Below are 13,310 nucleotides of genomic sequence, written 5' to 3' on the forward strand. Positions count from 1 at the left end.
AAGCAAGATTCCCAAAGCATACGCTCTGCTCGAAAATTATTCACAGCAAGCGAGCCCCAGGTGGACAAAGGAAACGTTTCAAGGACACCCTCAAAGCCGTTAGATAAAATGCAACATCCCCACCGAAACCTGGCAGTCCATGGCCACAGACAGCCTCAATTGGGGAAGAGCATCCTGGAGTGCGCTGAGCACCTCGAGCTTCGTCCCCGAGTGCATACAGAAATCAAGTGCAGGCAGTGGAAGGAACTTGCGGCAAACGAGATTCCACACTCATCTTTTCCTTCACCGAAGGTATGTAACATCTGTGACACAGACTGTAATTCCATTATTGGACTGTTCAGTCACCGAAGAACTCTCTTTTAGAGTGCAAGCAAGTCTGCCACGAATTTTGTGGGATTGACTATGATGATGATTGTCCAGTTAATTTGTGCTGAATGTTGACCCCCACGATTTTGTTGGTGGAGGAATATGTGATGATATTGTGAAGTATCACTGGAGTTCAGAAGAATGAGAGGTGGTTTAATAGAAAGTTTTAAAATTCTGATGTGTTTTGATAGGTTAGATGCAGGAAGAATGTTCCCAATGTTGGGGAAGTCCAGAACCAAGGGTCACAGTCTAATGATAAGGGGTAAGCCACTTAGGACCGAGATGACGAGAATCTTCTTCATCCAAACAGTCATGAAGCTGCGGAATTCTCTGCCACAGAAAGTTGTTGAGGCCAATTCACTAATTATATTCAAAAAGGAGTTAGATGTTGTCCTTACTACTCGTGGGTCAAGGTGTATTGTGAGAAAGCAGGAATCGGGTCCTGAAGTTGCATGCTCAGCCATGAACTCTTTGAATGGCGGTGCTGGCTCGAAGGGCTGAATGGCCTACTCCACCAACTATTTTCTACGTTTCTAAGTTTCTATGTTTGTGAATCTTACCTGTGTGTAAGACTTGCCACAAGTGGGCACACCTGTGGGAGATATATGGGTCACCTGTGGGTACCCTGGTGCAAACAGGTATAAAAGGCAGTCCACCACGTTGCTGCCTCACCTTAAAGTTATATTAAATGATCCAAGGTCACACTGGCTTAAGTCTACAACACAACCTCTTGGATTTATTCTCAACATAACCACTGGCGACAAGTTACAGACCATGAATTTTCACGCGGAATTGGTAGCCTTTGGTATACTTGACAGATTTATTGAGGATGATGATTGGGACGCCATCGATGTGCGCCTCGACCGGTACATTGTGGCCAACAAATTGGTCACACCTGAAATAGACTCAGCGCAGATTCTCCTCACCATATGTGGGTCATCGGTATATGGCCTAGGAAACAACTGGTTGGCAGTGACCAAGTTAACGGACAAATCGTACACGGTGCTGTGCACGCTTGCGAAGGATCGCCTCAAGCCCAAGGAGAGCATTCTGATGGCCAGCTACGGTTGTTAGACACATTGTCGCTCCGAGGGCCAGACCGTGGTGAGTTTCATCGCCGACGTTAAACGCCTTGCGGGGCAGAGCGACTTTGCAGGTCCTTGGGGAAAATGTTGCATGTCCTTTTCGTGCTTGGAATTTGAAACGAAGTCATCCTTCGCAAGCTGCTATCTGCCGAATCCCTGTATCTGAGCTAGGCCACCACGATAGGCCAGGTCTTCATATCCATGAGCGACAACACGAAGCTGATATATTCACAGAATCGAGGCACACCGGCAAGTACTAGACGTAAAATGATGCCTTCAGCAGGCAGGACTGTACACGATTGGGCTAGGGTGACTCAGAGGCCGCTTGGGAGTGTAATGCTCGTGCTACGGGGACAGTCACAGAGCCTATCAATGTCGCTTTGAGCACTGTGTGTACAGGGGCTGTGGGGCAATGGGGCACCATCAGCGATTGTGCAAGCGACCTCGGACTCACAATGTGGCACAATCAGCAGAGAGCGATGGATCCAGCGCAGACCACGCTGAACGAGCAGGAGAGGCAACTCAGCTGGAGGATGTGAAGGAAGTGCATGGGGTATACATCTTCACCAACAAAAGCCCTCCGATAATGATAAAAATCAAACTTAGTAGCATTCCAGTCTCCATGGAACTTGGTAGGGGAGCAAGCCAATCGATATTCAGCCACAAGGCCTTTGACAAACGGTGCAGTAACAAGGCACGGAGGCCAAAACTGAGCGCCGTTCACACTACACTTTGCATTTACACCAAATAACTCATACCTGTCATCGGCAGTGCGGCAGTGAAAGTAGCGTATGAAGGAATGGTGCATGATTTACCACTATGGATTGTACCAGGCGATGGCCCTACGCGGTTCGGCAGGAGCTGGCTCGGCAAGTTCCAGTGGTACTGGGACGACATCAAAGCTGTGTCCCAAGCAGATGACGGTCCGTGCACCCACATGCCCAACAATTTCCCGGCACTATTTGAGCCAGGCATCGGCAAATTCACAGTGAAGATCCACCTTTTTCCTGGGGCATGGCCCGTTCATGACAAGCCCCGTGCAGTCCCACATATGATGCGAGAGAAAGTCGAAATCGTGATGGACAGACTTCAACAAGAGCAAATCATATGGCAAGTCGTGTTCAACGAGTCGGCCAGTCCAATCATGCCGGTGCTGAAGAGCGATGGGACGGTCAGAATCTGCGGCGACTGCAAGATGATAATCAACCGAGTCTCGTTACAAAATCAGTATCCACTATCCAAAGCGAAGGATTTATTCGCAACGCTCGCAGCGGGAAAGTTGTTCCCCAAGCTGGACCTCACCACTGCTTATTTCAAGCAGGAGCTGGCTGAACCGTCAAAGAAGTTGACGTGCATCAACATGCACAACGGACTGTCCGTGAATCACAGATGCCCCTTTGAGATTTGCTTGGCAGCGGCCATCTTCCAGAGGAACATGGGATTCTGCTGAAATCGGTTCTTTCACAGTGGTGTACGAGGACGACATCTTGATCACTGGTCAATTGCAAAACCTGGACGAGGTTCTAAAGCGACTGGATCGAGTGGGACTCAGGCTGAAACGCTTCAAGTATGTTTTCCTGGCGCAAGAGGTCGAATTTCTGGGGAAAGAAATTGCGGTGGACAGCATCAGTTTCACGGACTCCAAGACGGAGGTCTTCGAGAATCACCCAGACCACAAAACGTGACGGAGCTGCCTTCGTTCCTGGGACTCCTCAACTACTTTGTTAACTTTCTACCGGGGTTGAGTACTTTGCTGGAACCTTTGCATGACATGCTACGCAAGGGTAACGACTGGGTTTGGGGTGAATCTCAAGAAACAGCCTTTCACAAAGCCAGACACATGCTGTGCTCCAAGGAATTACGTGTATTGTCGGACCATGTAAACGTTTGGTACCAGCAAGTGATGTGCAGTTGTACACGGTCGGTATGTGTTACAACAAGCAAATGTATCAGGCAAACTGCAACCAGTTGCATATGCATCCAGAAATTTGTCCAAGGCTGAAAAAGACTAGAATATGGTGGAGAAAGAAGCGCTGGCTTGTGTATACGGGGTTAAGAAAATGCACAAATAACTATTTGGTCTCCGGTTCAAGATCGGAACAGACCTGAAACCTCTCACATCACTCCTCTCAGAACGCAAAGGTATCAACACCAATGCTTCGTCTCACATCCAAAGATGGGCACGAACGTTGTCTGCATATGACTATGTAATCCGCGACAGACCAGGCACAGAGAACTGCGCTGACATGCTGACTCGGTTGCTATTGCCCACTGCCGGTGTGGAACTGGTGCAACCTGCAGACTTGCTTCTGGGATTGGATGCTTTTGAGAGCGAGGGGTCGCCAGTCACGGATCGCCAGATCTGGGCCTGGATCAGGCAAGACACCCTGTTATCACCGGTAAAATGGATGCATCCTCAATGGGAGCTGGTCGGTGGTTCCCTGAGAAATGCAAGAGTAAATAAAAAATAGGTGCAGGAGCAGACCATTTGGCCCTTCGAGACTGCACCGCCATTAAATGAGTTTATGGCTGAACATGCAACTTCAATACCCCCTTCCTGCTTTCTCGCCATACTGCTTGATCACCCTTGTAATTAGGATTACATCTAAATATTTTTGAATACATTTCGTAAATTGGCCTCAACAACTTTCCGTGGTAGACATTTCCACAGGTTCACCACTCTCTGGGTGAAGAACTTTATTCTCATCTCGGTCCTAAATGGCTTAACTATTATCCTTAGACTGTGACCCCTGGTTCTGGACTTCCCCAACATTGTAAACTTTCTTCCTGCATCTTACCTGTGTAGACCCGTCAGAATTTTAACGTTTCTATGAGATCCCTTCTGATTCTTTTGAACTCCAGTGAATACAAGCCCTTTTGATCCAGTCTTCCTTGATATCTCAGACCGGCCATCCCGGGAATCAGTATGCTGAATCTTCGCTGCACTCCCAAAATAGCAAAACTGTCATTCCGAACGTTAGGAGACCAAAATTGTACACAGTACTCCAGGTGTGGCCTCACCAAGGCCCTGTACATCTGTCGTAACACCTCCATGCCCATGTACTCAAATCTACTAGCTATTAAGGCCAACATGCCATTTGCTTTCTCAACTGCCTGCTGTACCTGCATGCCAACCTTCAATGACTGATGTACCATGACACCCCGGTCTCGTTGTACCTCCCATTTTCCTAATCTGTCACCATTCAGATAATAGTCTGTCTCTCTGTTTTCACCACCAAATTGGATAACCTCAAATTTATCCACATTATACTTCACCTGCCATGCATTTGCCCACTCACCTAACCTATCCATGTCACCTCATAGCATCCTCCTCGCAGCTTACACTGACTCCCAACTGAGTGCCATCCGCAAATTTGGAGATACGACATTTAGTCCCCTCGTCTAAATCATTAATGTACAATGTAAACAGCTTGGGCCCCAGCACAGAACCTTGCGATACCCCACTAGTCACTGCCTGCCATTCTGAAAAGTACCCATTTACTCCTATTCTTTACTTCCTGACTGCCAACCAGCTCTCAATCCACGTCAGCACACTAATCCCAATCCCATGTGCATTAACTTTGCACATTAATCTCTTGTGTGCGACCTTTTCGAAAGCCTTCTGAATATCCAAATACACCACATCAATTGGTTCTCCCTTACCACTCTACTGGAAATATCCTCAAAAAATTCCAGAAGGTTTGTCAAGCATGACTTTCCCCTTCAGAAATCGATGCTGACTTGGACCTATCCTGTCACCTCTTTCCAAATTCTCTGCTGTGAAATCCTTAATAATTGATTCCATCATTTGCACACTACCGATGTCAGGCTGACAGGTCTATACGTCCCTGTTTTCTCTAAGCCTTTTCACTGATGCAAGGACGAATTGTCAGTCCTGTCGAATTGTGTCCCATGGGGAATCGCGTTATTTTGCCCAAAAAGGGCAGGGGAACGCTTATACGTGGCCTACACAGTGCCCACGAAGGCAGAGTCATGATGAGGGCTCTAGCCCGGTTGCACGTATGGTGGTCCTACATCGACTTCGAATTAGAGTCATCCGGACACCAATGCGACATACGCTCACAGCTGAGCAAAGCACCCACGGATGTCCACTGAGTCTGTGATCATGGTCCTTCAAATCATAGTCCAGTGTCCACGTAAAGTTCACTGGCCCCTTCCTCGGGAAGATATTTCAAACAGCAGTGGACGCTTCCTCAAAATGGTTTGAACGTATAACAATATCATCATGTGCATCCACTGCCACCATTGAAAGCCTCAGGGCCAGGTTCGCCACCAATGGGTTAACCAACGTCCTTGTCAGCGACAATAGTCCATTTTTCACCAGCTCGGAATTCAACGATTCATGGTGTCAAGCAGGTCAGGTCTGCTCTATTTAAACCCGCCACCAAATGGCCAAGCGGTTGACAGTCCAAACCATCAAGCAAAGCTTGAGACGTTTAACTGACAGCTCCTTGCAGACCTTGTTATGCAGGGTCCTGCTCAGCTACCGGACGCGCCCCCACACCCTCACGTTTTTCGCACTGCAGAATTGCTAATAAAGAGAGTAATCAATATCAGGCTCTCCTTCGTCCAGCCGGACCTCAATGATCACATCGAAAACCGGCAGCAGAGGCCGAATGTGTGCCATGATCGCACGGCGGTCTCATATGACACTGATGTCAATGACCAGGTGTTTGTTCTAAATTCTGTGCACGGTCCCAAGTGGATTGAAAGCACAGGATTAGCCAAGGAAGGGAATAGAGTCCTTGTTTTGAAATTGTTGAATGGATAAACGTGTAACAAACACCTCTGTCATACGAACTGCAACTCACGGGCTACCAAGAACAATTTGAGGAACACCCCACCATCGACGATCAACCACACATAACCAATCGGCAAGTGTTATCAAGTCAACCACGATAATGAACCCAGCTTGCCCGACAGTCCAACCAGACCAGCTGAGCTTCCATGCAGCGATGACACGATAAACTCACAAATGCAAGGATGTCAACTCAGGCCATCGATCAGGGAACACAGACTGCCAGATCGCCTCAATCTATAAGTAAACTGTACTCAAGATTTTGGGGGGAAATTACATAACGTTTGTGAACCTTACTTGTTTGTAAGACTTGCCTCCAGAGGGCACACGTGTGGGAGACCTATGGCTCACCTGTGAATAACTTGGAGCAAGCAGGTATAAAAGACAGGCCACCATGTTGCTGCCTCACCTTGGAACAATGAATTAAGTCCACAACACAGCCTCGTGGAGTTATTCAAAACTTCACAGTCATAACGTTGGCATTCAAGTGGTGCTGGTTTGAGCCTTGGTTGCTGGAGATCGTCTTTGCCTGGCACTTGTGTGACGCGAATTGCATAATCTGCTGGATGTGGTTATTTGTGGCACACAGCAACATATGCACCATAGTTGCCGATAGGATAGTGAATGATTGATAATTACAGGATGGATGCGGAGAGATTCGTGCAGGTACTTGAAGGATAGTTCTAGGAATTGAAGTTGTCGCGGAAATTCAGCCTAGGACACAAATGTATGTTGAATTTAGCTGCTTACAGTACTGACGTTTGCCACCGTTGGTTACAGCGTGATGCTGCTAACGCCATGTTCGCGGGCACGGAAACCATATGGGTCATAGCATTTTTTGTGGGGTTGCTAGTATATTATTCGTGTTGTTTTTAAGTTGCTTATTGTTTGTAAGGATACTCACGCAATACTTTGATGTAATGCAGCAAAACGTTCGATCGGCCGAGAGCTCATGGGCCTGAGAGGTTAACCCAGTATTTCTCTCACCAACGATGTTCCCTGACCTGCTGAGTGTTTCCAGTATTTATTGAACAATTCCACACAGCATCTGCTGCACGTTACATTTTATGTTGGTGATGTGTCCCCCTATCAAATATGAAATAAAATTATTGCATATAAGTTGTAGAGTTTGGAATGTTAAATTAAATATTTATCCGAACATTGGTACTTTAGCAGTAGGATGCAAACCTACTCATCAATCTGTGCAGTATCCTCTCTCATACAATCACATCTTTCCTGTAATGTGATGGACAGAACTGCAAGTAGTACTCTGGCTGTGGCCCAAATGTTGTTTTCTGGCGTTGAAGCATAACCTCCCTGCTCTTATAGACGACGCCTCACGTAATAAATATGTATTCCGTATGCCTTCTTAACCAACTATCGTTCCACCTTCATGGATCTGTGAAACTTCACTCCAAGGACCCCCTGTTACCTTATACATCTCTGCGTCCTATCATTGAGGGTGTATTCCCTTGCCTTGATAGCCCCCGCAAAGTAAATTACCTCAGACTTCGCATGAATGAATACATGTTTCCATTGTTCTGCCCAACAGTCTCTGGCTTTCCTCTTCATCATCAACCACACAGCCGATTTTAGTACAATCTAAAAACGTCTTTAACATATCATCGACATTTATGTCTCAAGCATTGATATATACCACTGAACGCAAGGTACCGACTACTGAGACCTGCGAAACCCCATAAAAACAACCTTCAGTAACTTATTCGTTCGAAGATGAGCATAGAATCAGAAAAGATAAAGCACAGTTAGAGCTGGAAGGTCGAAGATTAGTATGGCAGTTCAGACGACAGAGCAAATAAAGATTGGAAAATAGACAATAAATGAGTTTTGCTGTGCGATCTGACATATTCCTAAATGCAAGGAGTATGGTGAATATAGCAGCGGAGCTGACGGTACAGATTAGTATGCTGAGCATGATATCTTAGCAATTACTGAAACACAGCATAAAGAGGGGCAGGATTTGCAACTCAACATTCATGATTACAGGTATTTCAAACAAGATAGAGACAGGATTAAGAAGGAGGGAGTGGCAATGTTGATTACGAAAAGTATTGCAGCTGTGAGAATGTGTGATATGTTCGAATGATCTTCAAATGAGGCTAAATGACAAATAGGAACAACTACATTGCTGGGAGAGTATTGTAGGCCCCCAAAAAAGCAATGTGTTGGCAAATGTCTGACAGATTCATAAACATATTGCAGTAATATTGGGTGATTTCATTTACTGTAATATTAACTGGGATACAATCACTGTAAAATATATAGCCAGCATAGAATTCTAAAGTCGCATTCAGGATAACTTTTTTTCAGCCTGTATTTAGCAAGACCAATTTGGGCGAGGGCGGTTCTTTACTTCGTTTTATGCAACTAAGCGAGGCAGGTGGAAGGGGCATCAATGGGAGAATCACTGCCGTGACTCCGCAAGAGCGAGAGCTTCATGTATAGCACGTTTCCGAAGATGCTCATCCGGCAGCTTAAGAGAGTGCAGGAAGGGAATGGATGTGTGGTCGTCAGACAGAAGGGGAGGAGCAGCCAGGTATTGTAGAAGTCCCCTGACTGCATCTTGCTCCGCTAACAGCATTCTATTCTCAGTACTGGTGGGGCGATGGCTCATCCGGGAATGCATTGAGAACTAATTCCACGGTGCCACTGCTGGCACAGCTGCACAGGGGCGCGGGGGTTGAGGGAGAAGCGTGGAAGAGCAATAATGGTAATATAGTCGATTGTTAGTGGAGCAGACTGCCGGCAGATCACATTCCAGTCAGGTACGTTGCCTCCATGGTGCAGGGTCAAGTTTTGAACTGAGCGGCTGCAGGGGATGTTGTGGGGAGTGAGTGAACAACCATAGGCTGTGGTCCATTATTGTATCAATGATATAGGAATAAAGATGGATCAGGCACTGCAGCTATATTGTATGGAGCCAGGAGAGAGATTAAAAAGAAGGACCACAAAAGTAGTAATTTCCGGAATACTCCCAACGCCACGTGCCAGTGATGAATATGATGTTATATCTATTACGGAGACATGGCTGAAATAAGGGCAGGTATGTTCGGTGAAAATTTCTGCTGACATGATTTTTAGGCGGGAGAGAGAGTGGGATAAAAACGAGGTGAGGGGATACGTCGCAGTGTTGATTAAAGAAACAATTGCAGCTGAGGAGAGATAATATGCTTGATGGATCATCAATTCTAGATATATGGGATCAATGGAACAACATAACCGCGGCAACCACACTTCTGGGCGTGTATTTTCGACCGCTAGCAGTCAGAATGAGAGAGAAGAGCAAAATTGTTGGCAAAGTTATAGAGGAGGAATAGAAGTCGGTTTCAACTATACAAATCTTAACTGGGATAGAATTAGTGCGGATTACATATTTTGGCATCATTCATAAAATGCTTCAGGAGATCTTTATTAGCCATTATATAGCAGGCCAAAGAAGGGAGGGGCGTTTCTGACTTAGTTTTAGTTAATGAAGCTGAGCGGGTGGAAGAGCGATCAGTCGGAGAGCCTTTTGGTAATAGAGATTGAAATTCATTTACATTTAGTGTAGTTGTGGAAAAATACAAGATTAGACAGGAATAAATAAACTCAATTGCGGAAAAGCCAATTCTGCAAAGCAGAGATAGGATTCAGGCAACGTTGACTGAAAACAGATATTTGAAGCCAAAATTGTGTCAGAGTATTGGGAGGCATTCAAGGAGCAGATCCTCAGGGTTCCGAGCAAGTACGTTCGCTCAAAGAAAGAGGGTGCGACTAGCAAATCCAGAGCCCCCTGGATACCAAGGGGTTTACAGGGTAGAATAAAGGAAAATATAGGGGCTTATGCCATAGCGATGCATCAATGCATCAGAAACACTCGAAGATTATAGGAAGTGCAAACGTGAAATTAAAAATGAAATTAAGAAAGCAAAGTTAGTGCATGAAAATATTTTGGCAAGTAAAATCAACGAAAACCCAAATTTTATAAATACCTTAAAAGCAAGACGATATCTAAAGAAAGAGTAGGGCTCATTAGAGACCGTAAAGTAATCTGTGTGCGGAGGTGGAATATTAGTTTACGGTTCTTAATGAATACCTTGCATTTGTTTTCATAAAAGAGAGCGGCGATGCAGATGTTTCAATCGGGGAAGGTACGTAAAATATTAAATAAAATAAACATAGTAAGAGAGGAAGTCTTATGCAGTTCAACAGCTTTGAAAGTGGAAAAATTCACAGGGCCACGTGAAATGTACCACGGCATTTAAGAGAAACAAAAGAGGAAATAGCATAGGGACTGACCATAATAATACTCTCTGGCACCAGTTATGGAGCCAGAGGACTGGAGGACTGCTAATGTCGTATCTTTGTTTAAAAAGGTGAAAGAGATCGATGATCAATTACAGACCAATCAGCCTAACCTCGGTGGTGGAAAGATTATTGGAAAAAATTCTGAGGAAAAGGATAAATATTTTTGAGAAAGTCTAGGTTTGGTCAAGGACAGTCAGCATAGATGTTTTCAGGGAAGGTCCTGTATGACTAAATTGACAAGGATTGTCCACAAGGGTAGCGCATTTAATGTAGTGTATCTGGATCTTAACAAGGCTATCGACAAGGTTATATATGGCAGACTGCTCAGGAAAGTAAAATCCCAAGAAATCCAATGCAACGTGGCAAGTTGGATCAAAAATGCTCCTGGAGGCAGCAAGCAAAGGGTAATAGGTGTTTTCACAACTGGAAGACTGTTCGTGTGGGGCTCTTCATGGCTCCTTGCTTTTTAAACTATACATCAATGAATTAGATGTGAATGAAGGGGGTATGATTAAAACGTTTCCAGATGACACAACCATTGGCTGTGTGGATGATAATGAAGAAGAACGTTCTTGAATGTCGCTCGGTTTCAATTAAGTGGTCACGTGGGCAGAATCGTGGTGAATGGAATTCACTGCGGAGAAGTATTTGGTAACGTATTTGGGTATGGCTAACAATGCAAAAGAATAAACATTAAATGGTAGGGCACTGAGAAGTGTACACTAACAAAGGGAATGTTTAATGCATGTCCACATACACATGAATGTAGCAGCACAGGCAGAAAAGTGCGTGAAGAAGGCATCCGGAATATTTTCCGTAAATGACGAGGCATAGAATATAAGAGCAGGTAGGTTATGCTGGAACTGAATAAACAGTTAGGCTACAGCTGAAGTACTGCGTGAAGTTCTGGTCACCATATTACAGGAAACACGTGATTGCATGAGACAGGGTACATAGGAGATTTACCAGGATGTGGCTTGGAATGGGGAATTTTAGATGTGGGGAAAGATTAAACAGGCTGGTTTTATTTTCTCTAGAACATAGGAGGCTGAGGGGAGAATTTATTAAGGTGTTTAATTTGGAGCTGCCTCGATAAAGTGGACAGGAAGGACCTTTTTCCCTCAGCAGAGGCGGTCAACAACGAGAAGGCAGAGCTTTAAAGTAATTGGTAGGTGGTTTAGTGGGGAGTGAGAGGAAATTTCTTCACCCAGATTCTGGTTTGCGGATTGGGAGAGGGGGCGTGAGAGAGGGATTGTCCTGGATCGCACTGCCAGAAAGAGTGGGAGGTGAAAAAACGGTCACCACATTTCGAAAGTATTCCGATGTGTATCTGAAGTGCCGTAACCTACAGGGCTGTGGATCAAGAGGGAGAAAGTGGGATTAGGCTTGATAGCACTTTATTGGACGGTGCAAACGCGACGGGCAGAAATAGCCTCCTTCTGAGCTGTATAATTCCGTGATTCCATGATTCGATGATTAGAAAATGTGGACGTGAAACAGCTCATTGAAAGTAAATCAGTGTCAGAGCAGTGTGAGGCAGTCAAGAAGGAGATACAAGTTCAGTGTCAACATGTTCCTAGAAAGAAAAACGGCAACTGTGCCAAATCTCGAGCCGCCTGGATGACAACGTGCATACAGGGAAAGATAATGCAAACACAGGAAGCTTTTATCAACAATCTCGAGCCCTGTTCTGCAGAAAGCCTGGGGGTGAAATTAAAAAGGAAAGTCGGATAGAAAAGTGAAAGCATGAAAATACTGGCACGTTGAATCAAAGAAAATCGAAAGATATTTCACAATTGCACAAAGAACAAGAGGATAACGAAGGACAATATAGGGCGACCAAAATTGTAACCTATGTGTGGAGGTGGAGTATGTAAGTAAGGTACTAAATGAAAGCTTTGCAGCAGTTTAATAAAGGAGTGCGACGATGCCAGCGTTAACGTTGAGGAAAAAGAGAATGTAATATTGGCTTGGATAAACATAGCAAGGGAGCAATGATTAAGAGGTTTGGCATCTTATAATGTAAATAAATCTCCAGGACACAATTAAATATATCCCAGGCTATTAAAAGAAGTAGGTGTGGAAATTGCGGAGGCTCTAACCATCATTTGAGAAATCTCCCTCGCTGCAGGAGAGGTACCAAAACATTGCCTAAATGCTAACGTTGTACCATTATTTAAAAATGGACGAAGTGAAGCACCGAATAATTACAGACAATTAGTTTAAACCTGGTAACAGGAAAATTATTGTAATCAACGCAGAGGGACAGAATAAACCTTCATTTAGAAAGACAATTAATTCAAAAAAACAGTCCGCATCGATTTGTTAAGGGAAGGTCATGTCTGACTTACTTGATTGAATTTTTTGATGAGGTAGCTAAGAGGTGCGATATGGGAAGTGCATTAGACGTGATCCACATGGATTTTAACAAGACTTTTGACAAAGTCTCACATCGCAGGCTGATCAAAAAAGTAACAGCCCATGGTATTTAAGGGAGTGTTACAAATCGGATCGAAAATTGGCTCAGTGCAGGAAGAAAATGGTTTTTACGAACAAAGGAATGTTTACAATGGGGTTCGTAGGGTTCAGTGCTCAGTCCCTTGTTTTCTGAGTTTATATTAATGATTTAGATATGAATGTAGGGAGCAAGTTAAGCAGTTTACAAATGAAACAAAAATTGTCTTTGTGGTCGACAATGAAGTGGGAAGTTTAGACTGCAGGAAGATATCGAT

This window comes from Pristiophorus japonicus, unplaced genomic scaffold (assembly GCF_044704955.1).
Source record: "Pristiophorus japonicus isolate sPriJap1 unplaced genomic scaffold, sPriJap1.hap1 HAP1_SCAFFOLD_511, whole genome shotgun sequence".
NCBI lineage: Eukaryota > Metazoa > Chordata > Chondrichthyes > Pristiophoridae > Pristiophorus > Pristiophorus japonicus.